Source organism: Chelonoidis abingdonii, chromosome 10 (assembly GCF_003597395.2).
Source record: "Chelonoidis abingdonii isolate Lonesome George chromosome 10, CheloAbing_2.0, whole genome shotgun sequence".
Classification (NCBI taxonomy): domain Eukaryota; kingdom Metazoa; phylum Chordata; order Testudines; family Testudinidae; genus Chelonoidis; species Chelonoidis abingdonii.
Window position 1 is genome coordinate 19,001,058 of NC_133778.1, and position 25,502 is coordinate 19,026,559.

At 37.9% G+C, this 25,502-nt stretch overlaps 1 protein-coding gene across 2 annotated transcripts in view; it reads left to right on the plus strand.

The window, feature by feature from the left end:
* The first annotated feature begins 358 nt into the window (after positions 1-358).
* RAPH1 (Ras association (RalGDS/AF-6) and pleckstrin homology domains 1) overlaps positions 359-25,502 on the plus strand; it is a 155,790-nt gene continuing 130,646 nt past the window's right edge. For both annotated transcript variants that reach the window (XM_075069990.1, XM_075069991.1), the window contains exon 1: positions 359-436. The gene's annotated coding sequence lies outside the window, so the exon portion shown is untranslated. The remainder of the gene's footprint in view (positions 437-25,502) is intronic.

Genomic DNA, 25,502 nt, shown 5'->3' on the forward strand with positions numbered 1-25,502 from the left:
GACGCTCAACCGTGGGCTCAGGCACAGGGGCCCCGAAGGCCGGGTTCCCGCGCGCGGCGTTCGCACAGCAGCGTAGGCGCGTGGCGAGAGCGATGAGGGGGAAGGCGGCACCTCCCCCCTCACAGCCGGTCGGCCGCGGGGCTGGATGAATGGAGCGGGGGAGCCAGCGGGCTGCGGCGGAGGGAGCGGCGGGGCCTGCGCGCCGGAAGTGAGCGGCCAGGGAGAGCCCGGCGCGGCTCGGCTGAGGCTGAGTCAGGCACTGGGGTGTGGGGAGAAGACGCGCCGCAGCCTCCGGCCAGGGACGCACTCGGGCTGCCAGGCGGGGGCGGCTCCGCGCTGAGCGAAGGGGCCGGGAAGCGGCTGGGGGAGACGCCGGCGCCGCGCTGCCACCATTAGCCGGGCGGCGAGAGGAGGAGCCCGGGGAGTCGCCGCCGCGGTGAGTGCTCAGCGCCTGCCCTGGAAGGGGAGCCGAGAGCCGGTCTTCCTCCCTGCCCGTCCTGCTCTGCTGGCAGGAGCCGCGGGCTGTATCTCCCGGCCTGGGGAGCGGTGTATGGGGCAGAGCCTGGGGGCTCGCCCTATTGTCCTGTCTGGGGAGCTGGGGGAATATGCACATCCCAGCTGGGGGCGGTGATTTGGGGAGGGGGACAATAATAGATCAGATCTTGTGGTGCCCTAGAAGTGTATGTAATAGAGCTGGATGGGGGGGAGGAAGACGGGCTCTCCCCTGTATTTTGGGTCTGGGGGGGATGGGAATAGGAGGAACTGGATCCTTTTTTTTTTTTTTTTTTTTACCACCTCCCTGCTCCCTAGGGTCACGCCAGGAAAGCTGCCACCCAAGGCAGAGTGTGTTAGAGGAAGGATTGGGATTGCCCCAGCAGTAGCACCGCATCACGCCCCTCGTCTGTTACACTCTTCATGGCTCCAGTTCTCTTCCCCCTTAAAAATCAGTTCATCTCAAGCTTTGGAAAGAGAGGGTCTGATGGGTGGATGTGTGTTTAAAGGTGCTGTGGTTTGTCTCTTTCCCCCTCTCCATTTGAATCCTGTCAGCGGTTTTTCTGAGCTTGAGGTGCAAAATAAGAGCTTTAATGGAAAAATAGGAATGCGATTCATTTTGTTGAAAAGGGTTAAAAGTAGAGCGGGGATGTGAGAGGAATCTGTTTTGTGGCATTCAGACAATGTCAGCTTTAGTGAGTCCCCACCCTGTGGAGCTGAAAGCAACATAGTCCCATCCACCGACTAACCAGATGTATTTGGCAATAACTTAAAGAATCGACACCCCTTTCCTTAATGTAGGAGGGAAAGAACAAGGCTGATTATCTACAATTTTTAATTCATTTTTTAAAAAACATTTTTATAGCTGTTTTGCCATCCATATTGGTGAGGGGCATAATGATTCCTGAAGAACCTCCCAGGCAAGGCTGATGTCTGCATTGGTTTTCATGAAGATGAGGCGAGTTTTCTAGTGCATAGAGAAAATCACAAGTGGGAGGAGAAAGAGGAGAGTCTGTATACAGAAATATATTTTGAATGTTAGAATAGCAGTTAAATTTACTGTACATCTGTATTCATTTTTAAAGCTATCAGTTGCCTCAAATAATTATCCATTTTAAAATGGAAAATAAAAAACTGAACAGAGAAGTGATTTCATTTCTATTGGGTAATTGTCTTATGTGGCAGCTAATAAAACACCTGTACGTTTTAGTTTGATTTTTGTATTTAGTTGTTTTCAGCAGTGATTTTGACCCTGGTTACATGTACCCAGAAGGATAATAAAATGCACAGAAAAAGAAGCATCTACTCATTTTCTATAAATAAGGTACTGAAGTGTCTATAAAGTCAGTTGGTGCTCTGTTGTGAAAGGGTTGAGAACCACTGTTCTCTGTGTTTGTAAACATAACTTAAAACTATGTTGGATGCCAGAACGACTTTTCTTACAGGGACATATCAACTTGGAAAACACAGTTCTGCTGGAAAATTATGTAACTACTATAGTTGCAAGCAACATCAAAAGTTTTTAAAACAGAAGGAAGGAAATCTTTCCAGTTTTACTTTATGCTTAGTCAGTTTCATTGTTTTTTGTGGACAGCCAGCTACTCCTTTGCTGAAAGACCCTTCTGAACATAGACAAGGAATAGAAAAATCACTTGTAAGAATTTTTTTTATAAGCAATAAAGAATGCCTACTGCAGACATACCATCTAAAAGATGCTGTATCAGAAACTGGAATTTTAAATTAGTTATTTAAAAAAAGACACAAAACAAGTTGACAGTGCCCCTGTGTAATATTTCAGTCTCTCTTTTGAATGGTAGGTGGGTGGGAGGAATATAGAGCTAATTGTTTGCCCATGCTTCAGTTAGCACATGGCTTTCATATCTCTGGGTGGCACTGGAATACTGTTACGAGAGTCCATGGCAGTGAAGCTTTTTCACAGTATTGAATTGGGAAGTGCCTATCGAGCTTTCCCCCACCCTCCAGATAGATGATTTCCCTAAGGTGGCTAGTTTTCAGAGCAGCACCCTGTGATAAAGTGTTCTGCTACCCATGTTTTTCTAGATTTGCTAGTAGGTGGCATGGTAGACAAAATTGCTAAGAAACAAAATGCTCCAGTCAAAGAAAGGAGTACTGCTTACCAATTGTTGCATATCTTAGCCTTTTGATAATTCCATAGTACCAAGATTTTTCATGTGAAAGAGAGCACTATGTGTAATATAAAACCTGTCCTCCCTGAAAAATTGCGTAATAATGTGTTGAGACCATTACCTGTAACCTTGAGTTTGTTTAAAATAGATTTTCCAAGGCAGTAGTTCATTATGATTAATTGTTTAGGAACTCTCTGTATATTAAGGTTTAAAAAAAAACTTTTTTTTTTTTAAAGCCAGGCTGCTTTTAATAAGAATATGAATTGAACTATCATAGGTACAGAATTATATCTTTCAGTTTAAGCTTGGGTGACTGTGTGCAAGATTGATCCATGACCTATTTAGGCTACAGTATAAGTCTACTTACCATATTTTTATTCAAAATGGGTTTTCAAATATCTTCTGGTATTGTAATGTTTTTTAGCTTACTCGCTTTTTTTTTTCTGATAATAGACTGGTCAGTTTTCTTAAGCCATAAAGACATTGTGTTACTAAATCTCCCCCCCCCCCCACACACCTTTGAAACAAAGGTGGGAGTTGGTTCTAAACTTTTTAAGCACTGTATTTTAGGAGAGTATCAGCATGTCTCATAAGTATCAGACCCTTTATTCTCCTTTCTGGAATATTATTTTAGGACTTTTATTTGGGACACCTTTATCTGGTATTGTTCCAGCACTGACAGGAAGTGTAACGCCCCCTCCCCCACCCCTGCCCTTAAGAAAAAATATGTAGAGTCAAAGCAACTCTATGCCTCTGGAGGAGAAAAGTCTATCAAATAGGGACAAAGTTGAAAGCCTGAACTAGCCAATCATGTCTAAACAAATGCTGAGTAATCACATTATGCTGAAAATCAGGCTCATTTAAACAATTTAGATCGTATTCCTTAAATTCTCATTAGCAAAACAAACAAAATTACTCTACAAACAGATAAAAACTTCTTGCATTTTAGCTGAAAGTGCAAGTCATAAAAAATAGCCATGCGAACAGAATAGCAAGTAGATTTACTTGTGAATTTTCAAGTTAAGTAGAAAACCAAAATTTGTAACAAAATAGGGCACTGGACAGTTTTCATAACTGATATTTTAATTTATAATGTGTTGAGCACTTTACTGACAACCTGGATCACATTAAAAGAGAGAATTTTAAAGCAAACAAGTGTGTTTCTACATAACAGCTAGAAATATTATGTAAGGAATTTAGGATCACCTATTATTTAGAGATGGATTTTGAAACCTTATTCAGAGGAGTAAGTTGAAGATAACTTTAGCCTTAGTCTTCAAATTTCCTTGCTTTTGTCATTATGAAACAGATTTTACTGAATTATTTACCCAGTGGAGAGAGTCTGGAGTTCTCATCTGATTTTTGTTCACTATTTATATTTCAGTAGCACCTATTGGCCTCAGCCTGCTTGGGGTCCCATTGTGCTAGGTACTGTACATACATAGGCCCTGATCCTGTACAGACTTAAGCATATGCTTATTTTATGCACTGGGAGTAGACCTATGGACTTGAATGGGACTACTCAGTATGTAAAATTGAGCGTTTGTGTAATTTTTTTGCAGGATTGAGGTCATAGAAAAGGATTGTACCTATCCCAAAGAGCGCGAAAATATGACCCATAAGGATTTTTAAATACATAGTTTATAACAGTGGCTCTTAACCTTTCCAGACTACTGTATCCCCTTTTCAGGAGTCTGATTTGTCTTGTGTACCGCCAAGTTTCACCTCACTTAAAATCTACTTTCTTACAAAATCAGACATAAAAATACAAATGTCACAGCACACTGTTACTGAAAATTGCTTACTCTCTCATTTTTACCATATAATTACAAAATCAGTCAATTTGAATATAAATATTGTACTTTCATTTCAGTGTATAGTATACAGAGCAATATAAACAAGATGTATGGCATTTTAGTTTGTGCCGACTTGCTAGTGCTTTTTATGTAGGCTGTTGTAAAACTATGCAAATATCTAGATACATTGATGTACCCCCTGGAAGACCTCTGTGTACCCCCAGGGATACGTGCACGCCTGATTGAGAACCACTGGTTTATAATATATGCATGCTACATTTGTTTTATTTCCTAATTGAATAGGAATGTAAAATGTACATTGTGCCAGTAAACCACACATATGTACAATTACTTCATGATGTTTCAGTACCCTTTCCTTAAACACTTTGGGCGGGAGAGGGGAATACTTCTGGGCTTAGATGTTTTAGTCAAAGGAATTTTTACAGCAGAATTAGGAATCCCCAGAAAACAAGGCTTGAAATGAAAAGACTCTCGAATTTGTGTATCGTTTAAAACTCCTTAACCGTTAAATCAGCAAATTTGATCTTGAAACATGCATAATAACACTAGACCTATGTATGACTTATATACAACAGTATATAGCTAAACACAACAGTTGAGTGATTTTTAAAGAGAATAATGAAATATAATTGATACTAAAAAATAATTGCCTAATTTACTATTGAATAAAAGAAGCTATTTTAATGGTCCAAAACACACCTTAGTCAAATTCTAGGTACAAGTCAACAAGGTTTGAACAGGCGTGACATTTTCCGCCTTTAGGTACTTGTACAACAAGGTTACGGGTTCCTGGTGGGAAGCTTCCACTACCATTGCCTTTAATTGTAATTGGCCTGTAGATTGACAGGAGATTTAAGGTTCTACTGTTGTTAATCTGCAAGCATTAAATTCCCTTAAATGCTCTTTACATTGAAAAAGGCACATCTCAAAAGGCTTAATACTATAAACTAAACTAATAAGCTATTTTGAAATAGAATCTCACAGTGAACAATATATAACATTCTTTAATGGCTGAATATTTTAAAATATTTTTCTAGATGAGAATTTTGTATGTTGGATTCAGACAAAGTAAGTGTTGGTGCTAAATCACAAGCATATTTCTGATAATTTAAAGCAGATCTAATGCATCACTTGTGATTTTTTCTTTGCCTTTGCAAATAATAAATGCACTGGGCAAAAAATATGGCTCTATATTTAAAGGGTTAACACTTTAATCATTCACTAGATGATGTTTTATAATCTTGCTGGCTACGTAGGTTACTGAAGGTCTTTTAATGAAGAACTCCTGAACTGTCCTTTTCTAATGGTTACCACTTGTGACAACTTCCCCACCAGGAACAGCATGTCTAAAAGCATGTGCGTCAGAATGTGTAACTGTGGAATAAGGATGGCAAATGGAGTTCTTTCCACCAAAGGTTTTTTGAGTTAATTGAATACTAGGGAGAAGAGAAACGTGAAATGGATCCTTAAAATTCTACATGACCAAATAGGTATCTGAGCTAAAAGCTTATTAGCCCCAGAGCCTACTATCATAATTCAGTTGAATTTTGTTCTAGTAAGAAACTGACATATTTAAGGTTACTATAAAGACTTGAATGCAGTGTTGTTGTGGTTGTGTAGGTTCCAGGGTATAAGAGAGACAAAGTTGATCCAATAAAAGATATTACCTCATCACTAGGAAGACTTGTTCATTCACCTCTTATCTCTTCAGATGAATAAGTGATATTTTTGCCTGGACATTTAAGGGTTTTGTAATAATTTGCATATTACAATAAAAAAATGAGAAGAAATCTCATTAAAGTCTTTGAAAAATTGAGAAATAAGGAATCTTTTTAAAGACCTCGTACAGGGCAACTGCTAACTTATGGATAAGTATTCATAGATTCATAGACTCTAGGACTGGAAGGGACCTCGAGAGGTCATCAAGTCCAGTCCCCTGTCCTCATGGCAGGACCAAATACTGACTAGACCATCCCTGATAGACATTTATCTAACCTACTATTAAATATCTTCAGAGATGGAGATTCCACAACCTCCCTAGGCAATTTATTCCAGTGTTTAACTACCCTGACACTTAGGAACTTTTTCCTAATGTCCAACCTAAATCTCCCTTGCTGCAGTTTAAGCCCATTGCTTCTTGTTCTATCATGAGAGGCTAAGGTGAACAAGTTTTCTCCCTCCTCTTCATGACACCCTTTTAGATACCTGAAAACTGCTATCATGTCCCCTCTCAGTCTTCTCTTTTCCAAACTAAACAAACCCAATTCTTTCAGGCCTTCGTTCATAGGTCATGTTCTCCAGACCTTAATCATTCTTGTTGCTCTTCTCTGGACCTCTCCAATTTCTCCACATCTTTCTTGAAATGCGGTGCCCAGAACTGGACACGATACTCCAGTTGAGGCCTAACCAGCATAGAGTAGAGCGGAAGAATGACTTCTCGTGTCTTGTTTTACAATACACTGTTAATGCATCCCAGAAATCACGGTTTGCTTTTTTTGCAACAGTATCACGACTGTTGACTCATTCAGCTTGTGGTCCACTATGACCCCTAGATCTCTTTCTGCATACTCCTTCCTAGACAGTCTCTTCCCATTCTGTATGTGTGAAACTGATTGTTCCTTCCTAAGTGGAGCACTTTGCATTGTCTTTATGGAACTTCATCCGGTTTACCTCAGACCACATTCTCCAATTTGTCCAGATCATTTTTGAATTTTGACCCTGTCCTCCAGAGCAAGTTGCAATCCCTCCCAGTTTGGTATCATCTGCAAACTTAATAAGCGTACTTTCTATGCCAACATCTAAGTCGTTGATGAAGAATATTGAACAGAGCTGGTCCCAAAACAGACCCCTGGAACCCCACTTGTTATACCTTTCCAGCAGGATTGGGAGCCATTAATAACTACTCTCTGAATACAGTTATCCAGCCAGTTATGCACCCACCTTATAGTAGCCCCATCTAAATTGTATTTGCCTAGTTTATCAACATTCTTTGTGTCTTGCTTCCTGAACTGCTTCTAGAATCCAAATCTTTATTGGAAAGTTATCATTTGTGGTTTCACTATATCAATCCACCATCTCTGCATTATTTTTAAAAAGTACTGTATTGATAGTACTCAAAGTGCAACTAATGGCAGTGCAAGCTTCTTTTCTTCTTCTCCCTCAGTGTTACTCAGCTCACATGCGCAACAGCCAACTGTAGAGTGAAAGGTTGGTTCAGCCTACATGCATATTCAATCTTTTAGCATCTGAGAGTGCCCACAAAGGTGCCAACAGTGGTGAATTTTGTCTTTGTTCTTTCTACCAATGTTATTAGATAGTAACTACTTTCTGACCGTACCATTTTGAATCAGATTTGCACCAATGACTTGGAGGTGCGGCATCTTGATTATTTCTGCTGTACTTCCACTATGTACTGAAATGTCCTTAATTGTGTTTATGCTTGTAATATTATTATGAAAATATTTCATCTTTATAGACAATAACTGGTAAGATGGCTTGCTTAGATTCTGACTGTTAACATAATATGTGTTGGAAGTAAATTCAAGTCTGAGTCTCTTGCATTGTGTGTGTTTGCTAAGAAATACATTTTTTGGTCTATTCTGGGAAGTAAGAGGACCACCTTCCAATATACCCGGTTTGTTTGTTCCCATCATTTATTTGTATTGTTTCTTAATGTATTCTGCAGACTTTCTTCTCTGTCCTAGTTTTATTGCACGTTTAGATTTATGAACTTCTGTGGTTTAGCTCTCCAGTGTGGATGCTGAGTTGATCCCTCTCTTCTAGTTTCATTCAGGAAATGAATAACTATTCAGGACAAAGTGATTTTTGGCATCCACTTTCCAGGTTCCTCAGTCTTTTCCTATTTCACGTTGAGACACTGTCTTCTAAGCCTCAACCACAAGTGTCATGGAAGACAGCACCAGCAAAACAAATGTACAGCAACTTTGTGTAATGTAAGACTATACACTGACTTTAGGGGTTCTTTCCAGATATTCCTCCCAGGGCATGTGTGGTTGCAATGCCTAGCTAAGCAGCTGCTCAGTAGATCTCTGACCCAGCTGCCTGCTTGTGGGAAGTGAACCAAATGTGGTAGCCTTATCTTCTGTTCCCTTATAAAATTCTCCTTAGTGAAATAATAGCATTATAAGATTGAAAGCTGAGCAACAGAGATCTCAAAGGGTTTTTTTTGTTTTTTTTTGGTGTACTGGTTAAAAGTAACACCTCTTTAAGGTCAGTGACTATATTTTGGATAAAATTTAGTATCCCTGCCCCTTCAGTTTAGGTGTGATAGTTAATAATATACATCTTCTGAGAGATGCTTTCGGTCTTTCAACAAGATCAGAGTTAGCACTGGTTTTATTTCTAAGGTGTAAAAGGTTGGGTCAACCCCCCCTCCCAACCTCCTAACACTGTCCAACTTTAGTGTCATAAAGGAGGGCTTAAAAAAAGAAAAGAAGCATAACTTCAATTTTTAAAAAAAGTCTCTTGTAGATAATACTCCCCAAGCTTCAGTAAATGTATTCACTTTCATTTCTAGATCATAGCCTTTCTTTCTCTCTGGATATTGCTTGTGTCATGACTCATGTTGGCTGACTGTTAAATTGGGAGTGGACTTTGGAGTGTTATATTTTCAGCTAAACTGTGGGTGATCTAGAAGGATCAATTTAAAAAAAAAATAATTTCCATAACTGAGGTGGTTGTGTGTTTTTTTTTTTTTTTTTTTTGTTTTTTTTTAGCTCGGTAATGATGTTCCAAAACAGAGTGACATTGACATGGGAAGTGTATTAGTTTTGCAAACATTCTGTACTTCCAGATTTGTAATGTTAAGCCTATGCCTTCCTGTTTGGTGTCTGAGCCCTTGTTTGTTGCTATTGGTAATCTTTTGTGGTTTAGAATGAAGACTATTGAATGAGACCACAGTACTTATGAAATTGAGAATTTTCTTTTCTTTAACTTGTCTAATATTTGTCCAAATTTATTTGACTTCAGTATTCAAATTATAAATACTTTAATGGTTCTCTGCTTCTTAGATGGTGGTAAAACTATTTTATGGCTGTGGCACTAGTATCTTGGGACCCCTATTCTTGTTTTCACAATATCTCTAGGGACATGAAAAAGTCTTTGATTGAGTGTCCCAAGTACCCTCGTACTCCCTGCCTATATCTTACTACAGGTATAGTTTCCTTTCCTTGTCAGTGAAATTCTTATGTAAACCTGAGATCAACATTATCTTCCAATGAAACTTATGGGTGAAAATGCTGTAGTGATAACTAATATTATTTATTATTAATAAAGTTTTTCAAAACCAACTTAGATTTTGTATAAAGTTATATGTAGTCTACTTCTGGGTATTAGTGTAGTCAGAAAGTATAAATTTGTAGCTAGGTTTAAGATAGTATTCAACTTGGGTTTGAGCGCTGAAGTGTGTGTTGTTCCATCATATCTCCTCTGTTATCTGGCCTACCCTAGAAATCATATCTGTTGCTAGTAATGGGTGTAGGCTGTGGGTCCAGTATTGATTCTCTGAAACAGTTTAACTGTAATGTAGGCCAGGACAAACCATTCAGTTCTGTTTCAGAAAGCTGCACTTAAGACTTCTTCAAGCATCTTTTTCATTTCAGAAAACTGCGATTGAACTAAACACCAGTTTGTCCTGAGCTTTGCTTTTCTAGTGTAGACTTGACCTCTGACTGAAACTATCCACCTGTGTCATGCATAACCTTCTTTTCACATTAAGTCTTTTTGAAGTAAAGGTACAGGTCTTTTCATTAATATTGCAGTCTCGAAATTCTTTTTTCATTATAATGAGGATTGTTCATGTCCTATTCCTGAATTCAGTGCCCCTTCCCTAATCCCGATACAATACTGGGGTGTGTTCCATTCAATATGGAATAAAACTGGATCTTTGTTTTCTTTAATAGGTCATTTTCCCATTTTTGTGTCCTTTAATGTATTCTTTCAAAAGTTTCTTGAACCTGCATAGATGTTAACTTTTTCACTGTGTACAGGTTGGGCAGAATAAAGTTAATTTTATATGTTGTTAATCTCATCTCTGGAGGGGCCTCTTGGCTGTGTTGATGTTGAATGCAGGAATTAAGGCATCTCCTTTTTCACTCCCGGTTTAGGTGATTTTTAGATTTCTGTAATTCGTGTCTGTCACATTTCTTGATGGATTGTGTTCAACCTGTGATATGCTGTAAAAAATCCCAAGGGTTAAGACAATTTCTGCCTAGAAACCATTTAACAAGTCTCTTGTTTCTTATCTACATAGTCACAAATCCAGTTCACTCTTATTTGGCTCCTGATTTTGTGATGTGTGCTTTACATGTTTCCAAAGGAGATTGCCAACTCTGCAGGGTGCTTGTTTGCCATGAGGAATTTGATCCATTAAATCTTACACTTGAAAGAACTATTATCAAAACAGCAGAGGATCCTGTGGCACCTTATAGACTAACAGACGTTTTGGAGCATGAGCTTTTGTGGATGAATACCCACTTCGTCAGATTATCAAAACATAACTGTTGCAAGAATTTATGATGTCTGTTAAATATTATTATAACAGTAATTGTCGCTAATGCAACACTGACCACTTATGCTTAACTTGGTGTCTTGGTAGATCACTTGGATTTTTTTTAACTGCCTTGTTGGAAAGATCAAGAGAGCCATGCTGCTCATACATTTTTGTTTATGTAGTCTTATTAAAGTACTCAGCTGCTTTTGTGCCTTTTCTGCACTATCCTGTTAGCGATTAGATGGCAGTGAAACACTTCTTAGTTTACCATCCAGTCCTTTTATCTGTATGTATTTCAAGCTCCGGCTCCCTTGAGATAGAGATTCACTTTTTTTCTCTTTGGAGTTACTCCGTCAACCCTGCTTCTAAGTTCAACACATATTCTTGGCTCTTTGTTTTGTTTCTGATATCTTCCTCCTTCCTTTGAAACACTTTTTGAAGTCTTAACTTAAATCACATTTGTCTGAATTTTCTAGTATCCAAATTGTGTCTCTCTACTTGGTCTCTGTTAAAACAGTATTGTCTTATTTTCTCCCTTAAGTTTAATAGACCATTTGCTTTCTCTTACTATTGTGTTAGTAAGAGAGAGAGGAAAAGTAACCGTGACTCTCTCTAGCATTTGGAGTAATCAGTTAATTATATAAATATTAATAATTGATTGTGTAAATTCTTTTGAACTGTCATTGACAGCAGTTTGAAAACTCCGAAAGAGTTTCTTGACCACTTAGCCACATAATTGTTAGCCATTTTCAGATTCTAAATTTTCATAAACTGTATTAATTAATGCAAATATCTCCCAGGGGCTTTCTGAACATCTGCAACCATTCCTTTTGTCAGGTGTGATTAGATAACTTAAGGACCTTTCAAACTAATACATTTAGTCAAAATGTATGTACTAAATTCCCTTGTGAAATTACTTCCTTAAGTTTTTTAAAATGTTTTTAAAAAATTTTAAAAAGCCCAAACAAACAGGCTCAATGATTACTTCACTGAAGAAAATAAGAATAAACATCTCACAGCATACCTTATTAATGCATGGCTTAAGACAATGACCCTTTTCACATGGGTAGATAATTCTGTCTGACTTGGTTTGATAGGTAAAGTAAAATTTACAGACTATTCAAAAAGAGTAATTTATAACTATTGTATTGGAAAATTTCTGTGTTTTGCTTTTCAAAATTTCCTAGATTCTGGCATTTCTAGCAATTTAACTTTAGTTAATGATATCTGTACATAAGATTTAAAAGAGACACTTAATAGTAATATGAAGCTTTTTAAGAGAACAGGTGAATGCAGGAACAATAGTTGTGTGTGCCAGTTTCACTGATATTACTTTTCAGAAACTAAAACCTACTTTGTAGACAGCAGTGGTGGAGAGTCTACCTTTTCCTGCACCTCTGTTGAAGTGTTCACTCCAACCCATCAGCAGATGACTTAGTTCTTGGCTTTGGCTCCTTGGAGCAGCTCCATAGAACTGAAAAACTACTTTTCAATTTGAGTTGCAGCAAAGAAAGGAAAAAAAAACAGTAATGAGGTGTACTACTAGTGGGGGATGTCCTCTTGTTTTCATTTAAAAATAAAAATCCATGATTGTTAAGGATTGGGAATTTGGAAACTCTTTGCCAGAAGGAAGGTATGAGAAACTTCCCTTTCAGTAACTAAGGAAAGGAGTGGGTATGGAGAAAACTTTAAAGCTCCCATTCCCTTCCCATTGCTGACAGGGAGAAGGGTATGAAAGAAAGGGAAAATGAGTGAAATTCTCAGATGAGCCACAGAACCCATATTACTACTTACCTATTAATGTGGAACATGGGTAGTGCAGTTTACTGGGTTTTTCTGTACTATTTAAACTGCAGTTGGTAATGTATAGGCTTGGAAGGATTAGATTTTTATAGGTAAATGTCAGTAAACATTGATATACATACGAACCAACAAAAAAATATTTTCATTGTTGATCAAAATTTACAGGTAGGCAAGATAAGAAAAATGTTTAAGAACCTAGAGTTTGATTTAAGAATATTTAGGCTTGTATATTTTGCCATGTGATGATGACAATATGTGTGTGAACTGTTATAAAGTTTTCACTTTCTGAATCTGAATGTCTACTGTCATTGAATAATTCTGATCCCCCATAATTTCCTGTGCAGGTGAGAATTTAAATTGATAAAAATTGAAAACAGTTGTTAAAAATAAGCATTGATATTATCCATCAAAATTATTTTTAAAAATTTAATTCTGCCAAGCCTAGTAATATAGCAGTAATAAAACTCTAGTTACTGTGATACTGTGCTTATTTATGAAAATTAAGTTTTTCTCTTGTAAGAAATGGAGCTAAAAGAAGAAATTGTGGCATACCTGTAGTGTGCAGAGAACTACCAGTCCATTGTAATTGTATAGGAGCAAGTGATATTACAAGTCCATCCTTGGCCAGAAAAGGCAAACTAAAAATGAATTGAAGAATAGCTTATCACTACTTTTATATTTACAAATATAAGCTAATGGTAACTTTTGAGTATTTCTGGAAAGGACTTGTATTCCTACTGAGGTTGAAAGTCCAATGCAGAGCAAACAAAACAAACTGGTTCGTACTCTGCACTTTCAGATATGTTAGCAAGTGGTTTCACTTCTGAAGTCTCTTCAGTAAGAAATATATATTTAAGCGCACAAATTATATACACTTCATCTTAATTAATGTTATTTTATTAATTAGCTTATACATATACCAGTTGATGTTAGTTAGATTAGATAGTATGTCTTCCAAAAGTTGTATGCATCATGTTGAGTCAGTCTTTCTGTATGGCTGATGGGGATTTAGCCTGGATCTTTCAAAGGTAATACCGAGCTTTTTTGAATGGTCATCTACATTGGAGTATCTTCTGACTTAAATTATTCTTGAAAGTATGGTAATATACAATAACTAAATAGCATTTCATTATGAGACATTTTATACAATTATAGTTTGGTTTAGTTTACTTTATACACCTCTACCCCAATATAAAATGACCCAGTATAACACTAATTCGGATATAACGCAGTAAAGCAGTGCTCCGGGGGGGGGGGGATTCCAGTGGATCAAAACAAGTTTGATATAACACGGTCTTCACCATAACACGGTAGATTTTTGGCTCCAAGACAGCATTATATCGCCGAGTAGAGTGTACAAGGTATTTTTTTTTGGTTAGTTTCATTGGAAATATTTTGAATGATTTTTCTTGTTTATTTTCTGGCCCAGCCTGATTTAGTGAATTACTACTTTATTCGTATATGAGACATGTCCTTGATTATCAATGAATATTTGAATTACTTGTCATGTATGTAGGTTTTGTTCGCATCTTAGAGTCTTCAATGATGAACAAGTTGTTATAAGATGCCATTCTGTTCAGACAGTGGTCCATCTAGCCAGAAATATTCCTGCCCTTTGTCGAATGGTCAGCCTGATGTTTCTAGGGATGAACAGAACAGGGCAGTTTCAAGTGGATGCTCCCCTGTCTTCCAGTCCCAGTTTCTGGTGGTCGGAGGTTTAGGATACTAGAGCAGGGGTTGTGTCCATGACCATCTTGGTTAACAGCCATGATGGACCTATTCTCCAATGAACTTATTAAATTCTTTTTTTAACCCAGTTATACTTTTGGCTTCACAACATCGTGCGATGAGTTCCACAGGTTAAATGTTTATTTGTTTTTTTAACGTGCTGCCACTCACCAGTCACTACTTTGAGTTACCGCTGGTTCTTGTGTTACATAAAGGGGAAATCACTTCCCTAATCACTTCTCCACTCAGTCTTTATAGATCTCTATCATATCTCCCTCCCCTTAGTTGTCTCTCTTAAAATGATAGTCCAGTCTTTTTAATTCTCCTCATAGGAACTGTTCCATACCTAATTTTTTTTGTTGCCCTTTTGCTACTTTCAAATCCTAATTATATATTTAATATATATTTTTAGATGCAGTGTCAAGATGTGGGACTACCATGGATTACATATGTTGCATTATGATATTTTCTTATCTATCCCTTTTCTTAATGGTTCCTGACATTGTTAACTTTTTCAGTGCTGCAGACATAGCAACATTTCAGAGAATCAAGATCTTCTTCTCGATGGTAATAGCTAATTTAAACCCCATCATTTTGTATGTATAGTTGGGATTATTTTTTCCATATGTGTGCTTATTACTTCTCAACACTGAATTTCAATTGCCATTTTGCCCAGTATCCTACTTTAATGAGATCCTTCTGTAACTCTTAAGTAAATATTATTTTAAATATTGTTTATGAGGAGCACTCCCATTTAATCTCTTACTTAGTAACCTAATTAGAACCTGTCTCCTATCTTCCTGTGTCACTGATACTACCTGTACTTATGACCACTGGTGATTACTATCACCAGCGTAAGTCTGTTCATTGCTTCTGTGAAGCAATGAATGTTGTTCTATTTTAAAGATGGGATGTAGGGGCTCAGATTGTTAACGGCTTCCTAAAATCACAGTACATGTCTGTGAGATCAGGAAAGATTCAGACCTCTGGATTCTCAATCCTGTGGGTGAAGACTAGACCATGTTTCTTTGTAACATCTAAGGACATAGCGCAGTATGCTGTCAATATGGAAATCCAAGCTATGACTTAGAACGAGGGTGGGCACACTATGGGCCTGCGGGCCGGATTGCCACCCCTGTGCGCCGTGGTGCTCTGCTCTGCTCGGTAATGGCCAGCACCACTTCTCTGCGGCCCGCGGGGGAAGAGGGGTGCAGAGGCTGAGTGCATTGCCCTAGCCTGTGAGTATCCTCGAAGTTCCCGTTGGCTGTGGTTCCTGTTCCTAGCCAATGGGGCTTGGGAGGTACCACAGCAAGGGCAGCAAGTCAGCCCTCTCTGCCTTCCCTCCTCTTCCTGCTCGCCCCCCAGGGCCGCAGGGATGTGGTGCCGGCCACTTCACGGATTGGAGCGGCGCAGGGACAGGGTAGGCAGGCAGGGTACTTGCTGCCACTCCAGAGTTGCTCCAGGTAAGTGGCGCTGGGCTGGAGCTTGCACCCCAAACCCCTCCTGCACCCCAACTCCCTGCCCTGAGTCCTCTGCCTGCACCCCACACTCCTCCCACACCCCAACCCTCTGCCCTGAGCCCCTTGCTGCACCTTACATCCCTCCTGCACCCCAACTGCCTGCCCTGAGCCCCCTCCTGCACTCTGCACTCCTCCTTGCACCACTGCCTTGAGCCCCCTCCCACACTGTGCACCCCGTTCTGGACCCCAGCACTCTTCCCTGAGCCTTCTCGTAAACCTCGCACCCATCCTCTGCCCCAACCCCTTTCCCTGAGCCCCTTCCTGCACACTGCACCCCCTCCCACACTCCCTTCTGCACCCCAATCCCCTGCCCCAGCCCTACATTCATGGCCCTGCATACAATTTCCCCACCCAGATGTGGCCCTTGGGCTAAAAAGTTTGCCCACCTCTGACTTAGAAGAATTAGTCATTGTACTACCTAGGTTTAAAAAGGCAAGAGGTAACTTGAAGCATTCTTTACTTTTTCACCACCATACACAGACGCCAAGGGGTGCTCAGCCACCCCACCCCGCTCTGCTGCACCCCGCCTTGCCTCTTTCCACCCCTCCCCGAGCACGCCCCATCCCTGCTCCTCCCCTTCACCCTGCCTCCCAGTGACTTTTGCATGCTGCGGAACAGCTGATTGCGGCGGACAGGAGAACCTGGGATGGGGGAGCTAGCTGCAGGTGGGTGCAAAGCACCCACTAATTTTTTTCTGTAGGGTGCTCCAGGGCTGGAGCACCCACAGAGTGGGTGCTTATGCTACCATATAAAAAAAACTTTCCTTCTTGAATTATTTACTTAAATCAAGCTGCACTGTATTGTAAAGTTTGACATAACATTTAAGTGGTATGTTTGGAGTGCAAAGTTGTTTTGAGATATTTGTTTTATAGTGGTAATACAAACAAACTATATCTGGATTTTGTGAAAGGCTGAAATCCACAAAGCATGGATATATTTATTGGACTTCTTGATGGTTAAGCTTCTTTACAATGGTGAACTTCAGAAACTTAATTTAAAACTAGGGTTTTATTTACAGCAGAACTGAAAATCTGCTACTCTTGCTGCCCTCTGCCTTTTCCTTCTAACATACAATATTTGAATAGAAATTAGGAATATATTTTTTCCTTTTATATAAATTAGGCCTTAAATTTGGAGTTTGTGTGAGGGGAGCCAACAAAAGTATTGTGTTACATTCTCTAATCTGTCTTAAAACTGATAGTGGTACAGATGTATTCCTCACTACCTCCATAATGTGGCTTTTTTATAGTTATAGAAGTCTTAGCTGAACAAAATTGTGGTTTGGCAGAAGAATCATCATTCCATTCTTGGATTTCACTAACTGTTCAAATATAGATATATGCCTGAATGAAAGTGATCAGAAATGGCAGGACTGTTTAAAAGGGTTCCTGTACTACTGACATGGGAAAAAAATCTTAATGACTCTTGTTTAGAGGTAGCAGTAAGTGGTTTTCTGGCTGAATGAGGTTAGAGAAAAATGTAAAATAAAACTCTCTGATATCATGCTGAATGGTACTCTATTTCTCATTCCGGTGTTTTACATAGTTAGAGATGCACACAAAATAAGAAATAATACACACAAAGATTTCAAAAATAGTGAAATGCAGAGCTAGTAGCACTTTGCTATATAGTCAGTCTCTCAGCAAGTCTGAAGTGTTTGCAAACCCAGGGAAATGGTGTTTATTAAAAAAAAACCCTTAAAGTTCAGTTTTAAAAATTGATATGGTTCTATTGCCCTTGTCTGTAAAAGCTTGTTTAACTGAAACCTACACTTTGGCTCAAATTTAATCTGCCGTGCCCTTTTATTTCAAAGGACTCTGCTAGGAGCTTGTGTATGCACCCTTGTGAGAGCTGGACAAATGTCTTGAAGTAGATAGTGCATTCGAACTGGTGAATCATTTTTAAAGCCAACTAAGATATCTATCTAATCTCTCTCTCTCTAAGCAAGTTTGTAAAATCATACAGATTTTTCAAGAAAACCCTACAGAATCCACAGTTATGCAGAAATATACTAAGCACTCCTGATCTTAATCAGTTATATGTTCTCCTTAAAAGCTACTCCTCAAGAAGAGTCTATGGTATGGTGAACTGCAATAAACAGATGGCTATGCTGTGGGAAAGGAGGCCTTTACAGTCTCTAGAATTTAGACCAACTAACTGCTTCAAACATGATAGGACATATTTCTAAGCAAATCCACTCTTAATTTTCTTCAGTATTTGGGAATTGACTGTTAAAATAGGAATAATCCTCAGCAGGCATAATATATATTTAAAAATGTCTTTGACCCCAAAAGCCTTACTTCTTCCAAGGAGAGGGTCAAGGTGGGTGAGAATCTTTTATTGGACCAACTTCTGCTGGTGAGAGACAAGCTTTCAAGCCACACAAAGCTCTTCTTCAGGTAAGCCATTAGCAGTTTTCTTTATCTCTATACTTTTGATGAGCGAGCCCCAAAGGTCTTTTTCAAGCACTCAAAGTTAGTGATTAATACTTTGTATCAATGTGATCTTACATATGGATCCTATGGACAGTTCCTCAATCAGTGAAATATTAAACTGTAGTAATACTTTCACTTCTGTGGCATCTATCATCATAGGATCTCAGGGTGCTTCATAGGTAATGAATTAAGCCTCATGACACACCCATGAAGTGGCATTTTCCCCATCTGTCTGTCTGTCTCTCTCATGTGCATGCTCATTGGTTAGATGACATTAGTTGTAGTTTCCAGTATAAAAGAATGGACTGCGTGAAGGTCATCTGTAAAAGGTGCCCATCTGTAATTATGGGGAAATGAGAAATTCACTGGACCTTTATGCCTCAAAGTCCCACAAGTCTCTGAGCTGGAAACCTAACTCAGTTTTCCTTCCTCCGAGTCTTGTGCTCTAAGTCTCTCCTTTGGTAGATGGAAGTTAACTTACTTGCATAAATCTGAAAGTAAGTTATCTCTTCCTGGGGTTCATATTCATTTAATAGTATTGGAGAAGTTGTTATGGTCTCTTGGCACTTAAATACAAAGTACATTCTCCCAAATTTGCTCTGACCTTATTTGGGTGAAATGCTGTTGAGCTGATTAGCATCTTGCAGGTGAGTTGCTTGGCAAGGGTACCCTCTTTCAGGAGAGAGACTGTGTAATCAGGATAGAGCCTATTTTTTAATCCCTATTACATTAAACCCTCTTGTTGTATTTACTTTTAAATAAAATGCGTACATACTAATTCTTTCTAAAGTGAGAGATATCTGTCAAGAACTGTGCCTGGAAACAGTTCAGTATCAGGTTCTGATGGGATGTTGTGTGCAGGTTTTCAGTTCTAAGGTGCAATGCTGTTGTTGTTAATAGAAGCATGGTTCACACTATGACAATTCTAGGGTTGTCAGTGTTCCCGTTATAGGTCTCTATTTTTTAGCATTTATGTAGCTTCTTGTTAGAGCAAAGGTTAGCTGTTATCTGAATTTGATCTTCCTCAAGCTGGAAATAATTTTTATCCAGACTTTAAAAACCTGCTTGCTCATATCTTGGGACCAACATGGCTACTACAACTCTTCTGGAGGAAAGCAACTGGCTGAGCTCTCTAGAGATTGTGGGTGCTTACTTGCGCATTGGTGTATTTCTCAACTATGATATTATTTCTAGTAAAGGACAAGCACGATCAATTGTCTTTCTTGACTTTTGAGTTGGTTTTGTTGGTGTTTATAAAATGAGTGGTGGCAGTTGTCTTTGCCAGTTGCTTTGTCACTCATATATACAAGAAATCAGTTTTCTATTCATGGCATGGTGGAAAACTAGCACTAGCAAGTGATGCCTTCCTTCTCTCTACATCCTTCCACCAGTTCCTCTGTTAGCAAAAGTACAAGCAAAACTCAGTGATCTTGGTGGCCCAGACAACTATTCAGTACAGTGCATATAGGTCAAAGTGGATCCACTTAATTGCACAAAAACAGCTCGACTTCATTCTTTAATAGTTAGAATCTAACACTCAACTATTTTGGTCTATCATGAACTAGCTAAATGTAGATAAGGTAGCTCTTTATAAGTTAGGTTCATACTGGGCATGACTTTAAAAAACGAAACCCAAAACACTTCATTATACCACACCCAGCTTCTGGGAGGATAATGATCTGACAAAACTGATGAAAGCTCCCTTGAACTGTTCGGTTCCTGTGAGTTTCTTGTATGGAAGGCTCTTTTCTAAAAGAGACACTTCACTGTTCCTAGAGCTTCAGGATATGGTTATTATGCATCTTATACCAGATTTTTGCAAGGATAAGATGGTGGTGTAGTTTCATCTGAGATTCCTCTCCAGAGTGGTGATGGAGTTCCACTTCATGACACTCCCTCATCTTGTCAACATCCTTTTCACACCTATATGCCTATCCCCAGGAATCCATATTCCTTATGCTTGATGTCAAAAGGTAGTTTGGAGTGGACCGAAGAGCTCAGTCTTCGCAACTTTTGTTTCTTTTGATGCCAGTTTTCTGGACCATGCATGCAAAAGGTCCATCTCTGCGTCAACATCTGAGTAAATTTTCTTTTTGGTAAGACCTGTTTGGCCTGAAACTAGAAGGTCATGACAAGACTGCTTTTTTCCTTCAAGGGCATTTTTTTCATAACCAATCACTTGAAATAGGCTTATTTTGGAAGCTTCACTTCCTGTACAACTAAAGAAATTAATTGAAAGATTTGGAAGGTAGTGTTTATATCCTCCCGGGTGGGAGCGTGATGGCCAATATGTGGCCTAACTTAAAATCTACCCTGCTGTTGCTGTCCTCTGGAATCAAAATTCTTTCGAGCTTTGATTTCAAGTTAAGAAGCAAGAGTCCAAGACCTACAGGAATTAGATCTTCAGAGAATCAGAAGTAACCCTAAGTAACTTTCCCTCTTATACTGTGCGATATATTTCACATTATAATTCACATGTGTAAGAGCTTGGAAACTTCCAGATGAAAGACTTACATAAAGTAGATTGAAGACTTGTATTACACACTTTCCTTTTATGCCACAGAGTATAGGGAACACCCATAGTAGAAATGGTGGGCTTGATGATACTGATAAGAACAAAGGTATTGTAAAACAACACCTGATAGGGAATATTTTCAAAAACTTATATCAGAGTTTGATCTTTTGAGGCTAGACGTGCTAAAAGAAATTGTGCATGGATCAGTTTTAAATGTATTTCAAGCAGATAAAATGCTCTAATATTTAGATTAATTTCTTACATACATTTAATTTGTCCTGTTCTTCTAGTTAAAGCTGCCTAAATCTTAATTTTGAATACTTTGGAGCGAATTGAGGGTCAAGATAAAGAACCAGTTGTGCTCTAATAAAAATATTAAAAGTTGCAACTGACTCTATGCTGTCCACATTCTTTAGCCTTCCAGTGTAGATTTAAATATTTGGTTTTATAACTGAGCGTGCTTTCACTGTGTTGTGACATGCCATAGGAGTTGAAAAAGGCGTAGCCTGTTGACAGCTTCAGCAGCTGTCTGTTCACTTCTAAAATGAGTTGTACTGTTTTTCCTACCCTTAAAGTGTTTTAGCAAGATTCAAACAATGTTAAGAAAGCAGAATTATCAGATACTTAAAAGTAGGACTCTTGATTAACTCTGAATTATTTGAAGTATAATATATTAAGCATAAATTGTAAGTCATCACTCACCATTTTTTACTTGTTTTCTTACAATGTTAAGACTTCAAAAACTGGCACTGTTGAACATTGTGCAATAAAGTGCTAACAACAAATGTTCAGACTAGCTCCTGTCACACGATGGTGTTTTATTGCCTTACAGAACTTAGAATGTATAGATGAACAGTCTAGCTACTTAAAGCATTATATATATTTCTGATCTTGATAAAATATTTCAGTGAAAAGAGAGTCTAAAATGTAGCCTAACTTTGTGCTTTGTAATTTTTATAGTTTGCTTGTAACTGTTGAAATTGAGTAGTCATTTTATTATGAATCTCCTTTTCTCCTTGTTGTTTACCTAGTATTTCTTTTGTAACTTGATAAATTGCAGAAGTATTACTTGCCTCTAAAAAATGAGAAATTGAAACATTTTGTCACTGCAGTAAAGTGATATGTGAACATGTGTGTATCCAGTCATCTGTAGATTAAGGCAGTGCCATTTTTAATGATCAGTTTTCAAGGTAGAGTTGCACTTTAAACTGTACAAAGATGATGCCTTCCTAGTTCTTGTATACTGTGTAGCATGTCTCGAAAGCTTGTCTCTCACTAACAGAAGTTGGTCCAAAAAAAAAAAAAAATTATCTTAGCCACTTCGTGTCTCTTCCTAGTTTTGGCCAGGTAAATCACAGATATTTGTTAAACTGTAGTTTGAGAAATAATGTTAACTATTCATGCCTTAAAGGTATTGCTGAAATGTTGGATGTATTTTTGTGCAGTTACTGAGGAAATAATCTGCCTAAAACAAATTTGTCCAAATTTATTTTGGAGGGGAGACTTGCTATGTATAGAGCTGAAATTTTATCCATGTCTTTGTATTGTGTAAATAATCAATTGATGTACTTGTATTACTAATGCATTTATAATGTCTTGAAATACAAGACAGCACTTAAAAAGAGGAAGTGAGGGTTGCCTCAAAGCAGTACTTCAGGAAAAAGTAAATGTTGGATTAATAAAATGATTCCATGGTCATCTTTCATCTACATTGTTATGCTGTCACTTCCTCGTCACTTTGTTTATTTACTCTGCAGTTTCCCAGTTTACTTTATTTCAAAGGTGGGCAAAACATGGTCTTGAATGTGATATTTATAGATCTTTGCTCCTCATACTAAATAACATGCAGGACGTATGCATGGTTTCTGATCTTGATCTTTTGGAATGCTTTTGGCTTAAATTGTACCCCTAAAATCAGTTACTAAAAACCACTCCTCATAATACCACATGTGAATTCTCTGTGTATTCAAGGTCATATCTGCTTGCTTTAGTGACAGAATATTACTACTTCTTTCTCCTATTAATACTACAGAGCTAACATTTTAAATGGATTATATTTCTAAGTATGCATCAGAAGAACTATTTACTAAATTTGATTTGCAGAGTAAAATCTGTTTTCAGTTAAACCAGTGTGAGTAGAGTTGTACAGGTATAAATGAGGGCATAAATTGCATTCAGTGGGAGGAGGTAAAGGAGGCCATAAACTGGTAGGCAGAATCTTCATTATTGTCTATCTGTGACAACAAGGAGAAATCAGCATGACTTTCAGACCCCAAGTTTATTTATCACTGCTGACATGAGGGGGAAAAAAACCCTTTTTATTAAGGCTGTTAAGCAATTAAAAAATTAATCGTGATTAATTGAGCTGTTAATAACAGAATACCAGTTATTTAAATATTTTTGGATGTTTTCTACATTTTCAAATATATTGATTTCAATTACAAAACAAAATACAATTTCTTTTGGTATTTTTACACTGCAAATACTTGTAATAAAAAAAATATAAAATGAGGACTGTACACTTTGTATTTTTCAGTTCACCTAATACAAGTACTGTGGTGCTATCTCTTTATCATGAAAGTTGAACTTACAAATGTAGAATTATGTACAAAAAACCCTGCACTCAAAAACAAAACAATGTAAAACTTTAAAGCCTACAAGTCCACTGATTCTATGCTAATGTCAGCCTCTGCTCAATACTAATCCAAAGCAGTGTGGCAAAGGTTGATTTTTCTCTCCTGGTGGTTTGGGTTCCGTAGTTTACGCATCTGAGCGTAGCTGTTTTAAGACTTCTGAAAGCATGCTCCACACCCTGTCCCTCTCAGATTTTGGAAGGCGCTTCAGATTCTTAAACCGGGGGTCGACTGCTGTAGCTATCTTTAGAAATCTCAAATAAGTACCTTCTTTTCATTTTGTCAGATCTACAATGAAAGTGTTCTTAAAATGAGCAACGTATGCTGGGTCATCATCTGAAATATATGGCAGTACGTGCGTAAAACAGAGCAGGGAATGTACACTTCTCTCCCAAGAAGTTCAGTCACAAATTTGTGTGTGTGTATATGTGTGTGTGTGTGTGTGTGTGTATATGTATATATATATAAAATTTTTTTTAACGATTGTCATCAGCATGGAAGCATGTCCTCTGGAATGGTGGCCAAAGCATGAAGAGGCATGTGAATATTTACCATATCTGGCGCGTAAATACATTGCAATGCCAGCTACAAAAGTGCCATGCAAATACCATTTCTTGCTTTCTGGTGATATTGCTCACAAGAAGAGGGAAGCATTATCTCCTATAAACATAAACAAACTTGTTTGTCTTAGTGATTGGCTGATCAAGAAATAGGACTGAGTGGACTTGTAGGCTCTGAAGTTTTTTTTTTTTTTTTTTAGTGCAGATATGTAACAAAAAAAAATCTACATTTGTAAGTTGCACTTTCACAATAAAGTACTTATATGAGGTGAATTGAAAACTATTTCTTTATCATTTTTACAGTGCAAATATTTGTAATAAATGTACACTTTGATTTCAGTTACAACACAGAATACTATATGTATGAAAATGTAAAAGAACATCCAAAATATTAAATACATTTCAGTTAGTATTCTGTTTAACAGTGCAATTAAAACTGCGAGTACTCACAATTTTTTTTAATTGCAATTTTTTTTTGTTAATCATGTGAGTTAATGGCGATTAATCAACAGCCCTACTTTTTGTTTATAAATTGAGGAACTTGGTTATAAAGCATATGAGACAAACAAGGAATCCCATATTACCATTTTTGGTCACTCTTCGTAGTAGATTAAAGCATGAAGAAAATAGTCAATGAAAGCACCTAATGAAAATAGGTTGCAGCAGCATGCCAAAGGTAGGATTGTAAAGTAGAACCTGGCAAAATTTTTCAACGGAAACTTTTTGAGTGAAAAATGCAGATTCAGTGACATGAAAATGTTTTGTGACTTTGTGTATGTTTCACCAAATGGTTCATGTAAACATAAAAAAAAAAATCCTGAAAGTGTCAAAATGAAATGCTTTAACATTTTTGAAACTAAACATTGACTTTTTTTATGAAAAATCCTTCAGTGTTTTTAAAAATTAAATGTTAGACACTGACACAGCCCAAAATGATTTTTAATTTTTTTAATTGTCATCAAATTGAAAAATCAATTATTTGCACAGATCTAACTGTAAGTGGAAGAGATTGAGAACTGTAAATATGAAAACAATTGTAAAGAGGCAGATGGTGTATTGCCAATCTATCCAGTTGACATTTTGCAATGTTGTCTTAGGAAAGAGAACTCAAGTATTCACATTTTGAGACTCAGTTGAAAGTGTGTGTTAAATATTGAAATTCTTTTTTCCTCCCTTTTGAAAGAAAATGAAGTGGGATATTATAGGTCTATATAAAGGTAACTTGGTTTTGAAATATAAGCCATGGCAATCATAAATATTGAAGATGGGTTACAGAGCAGCAGATGCGCCATGGAAAACTGCAAATATTTTTCAATTTTAAAATAGCTATCAACTATTGGT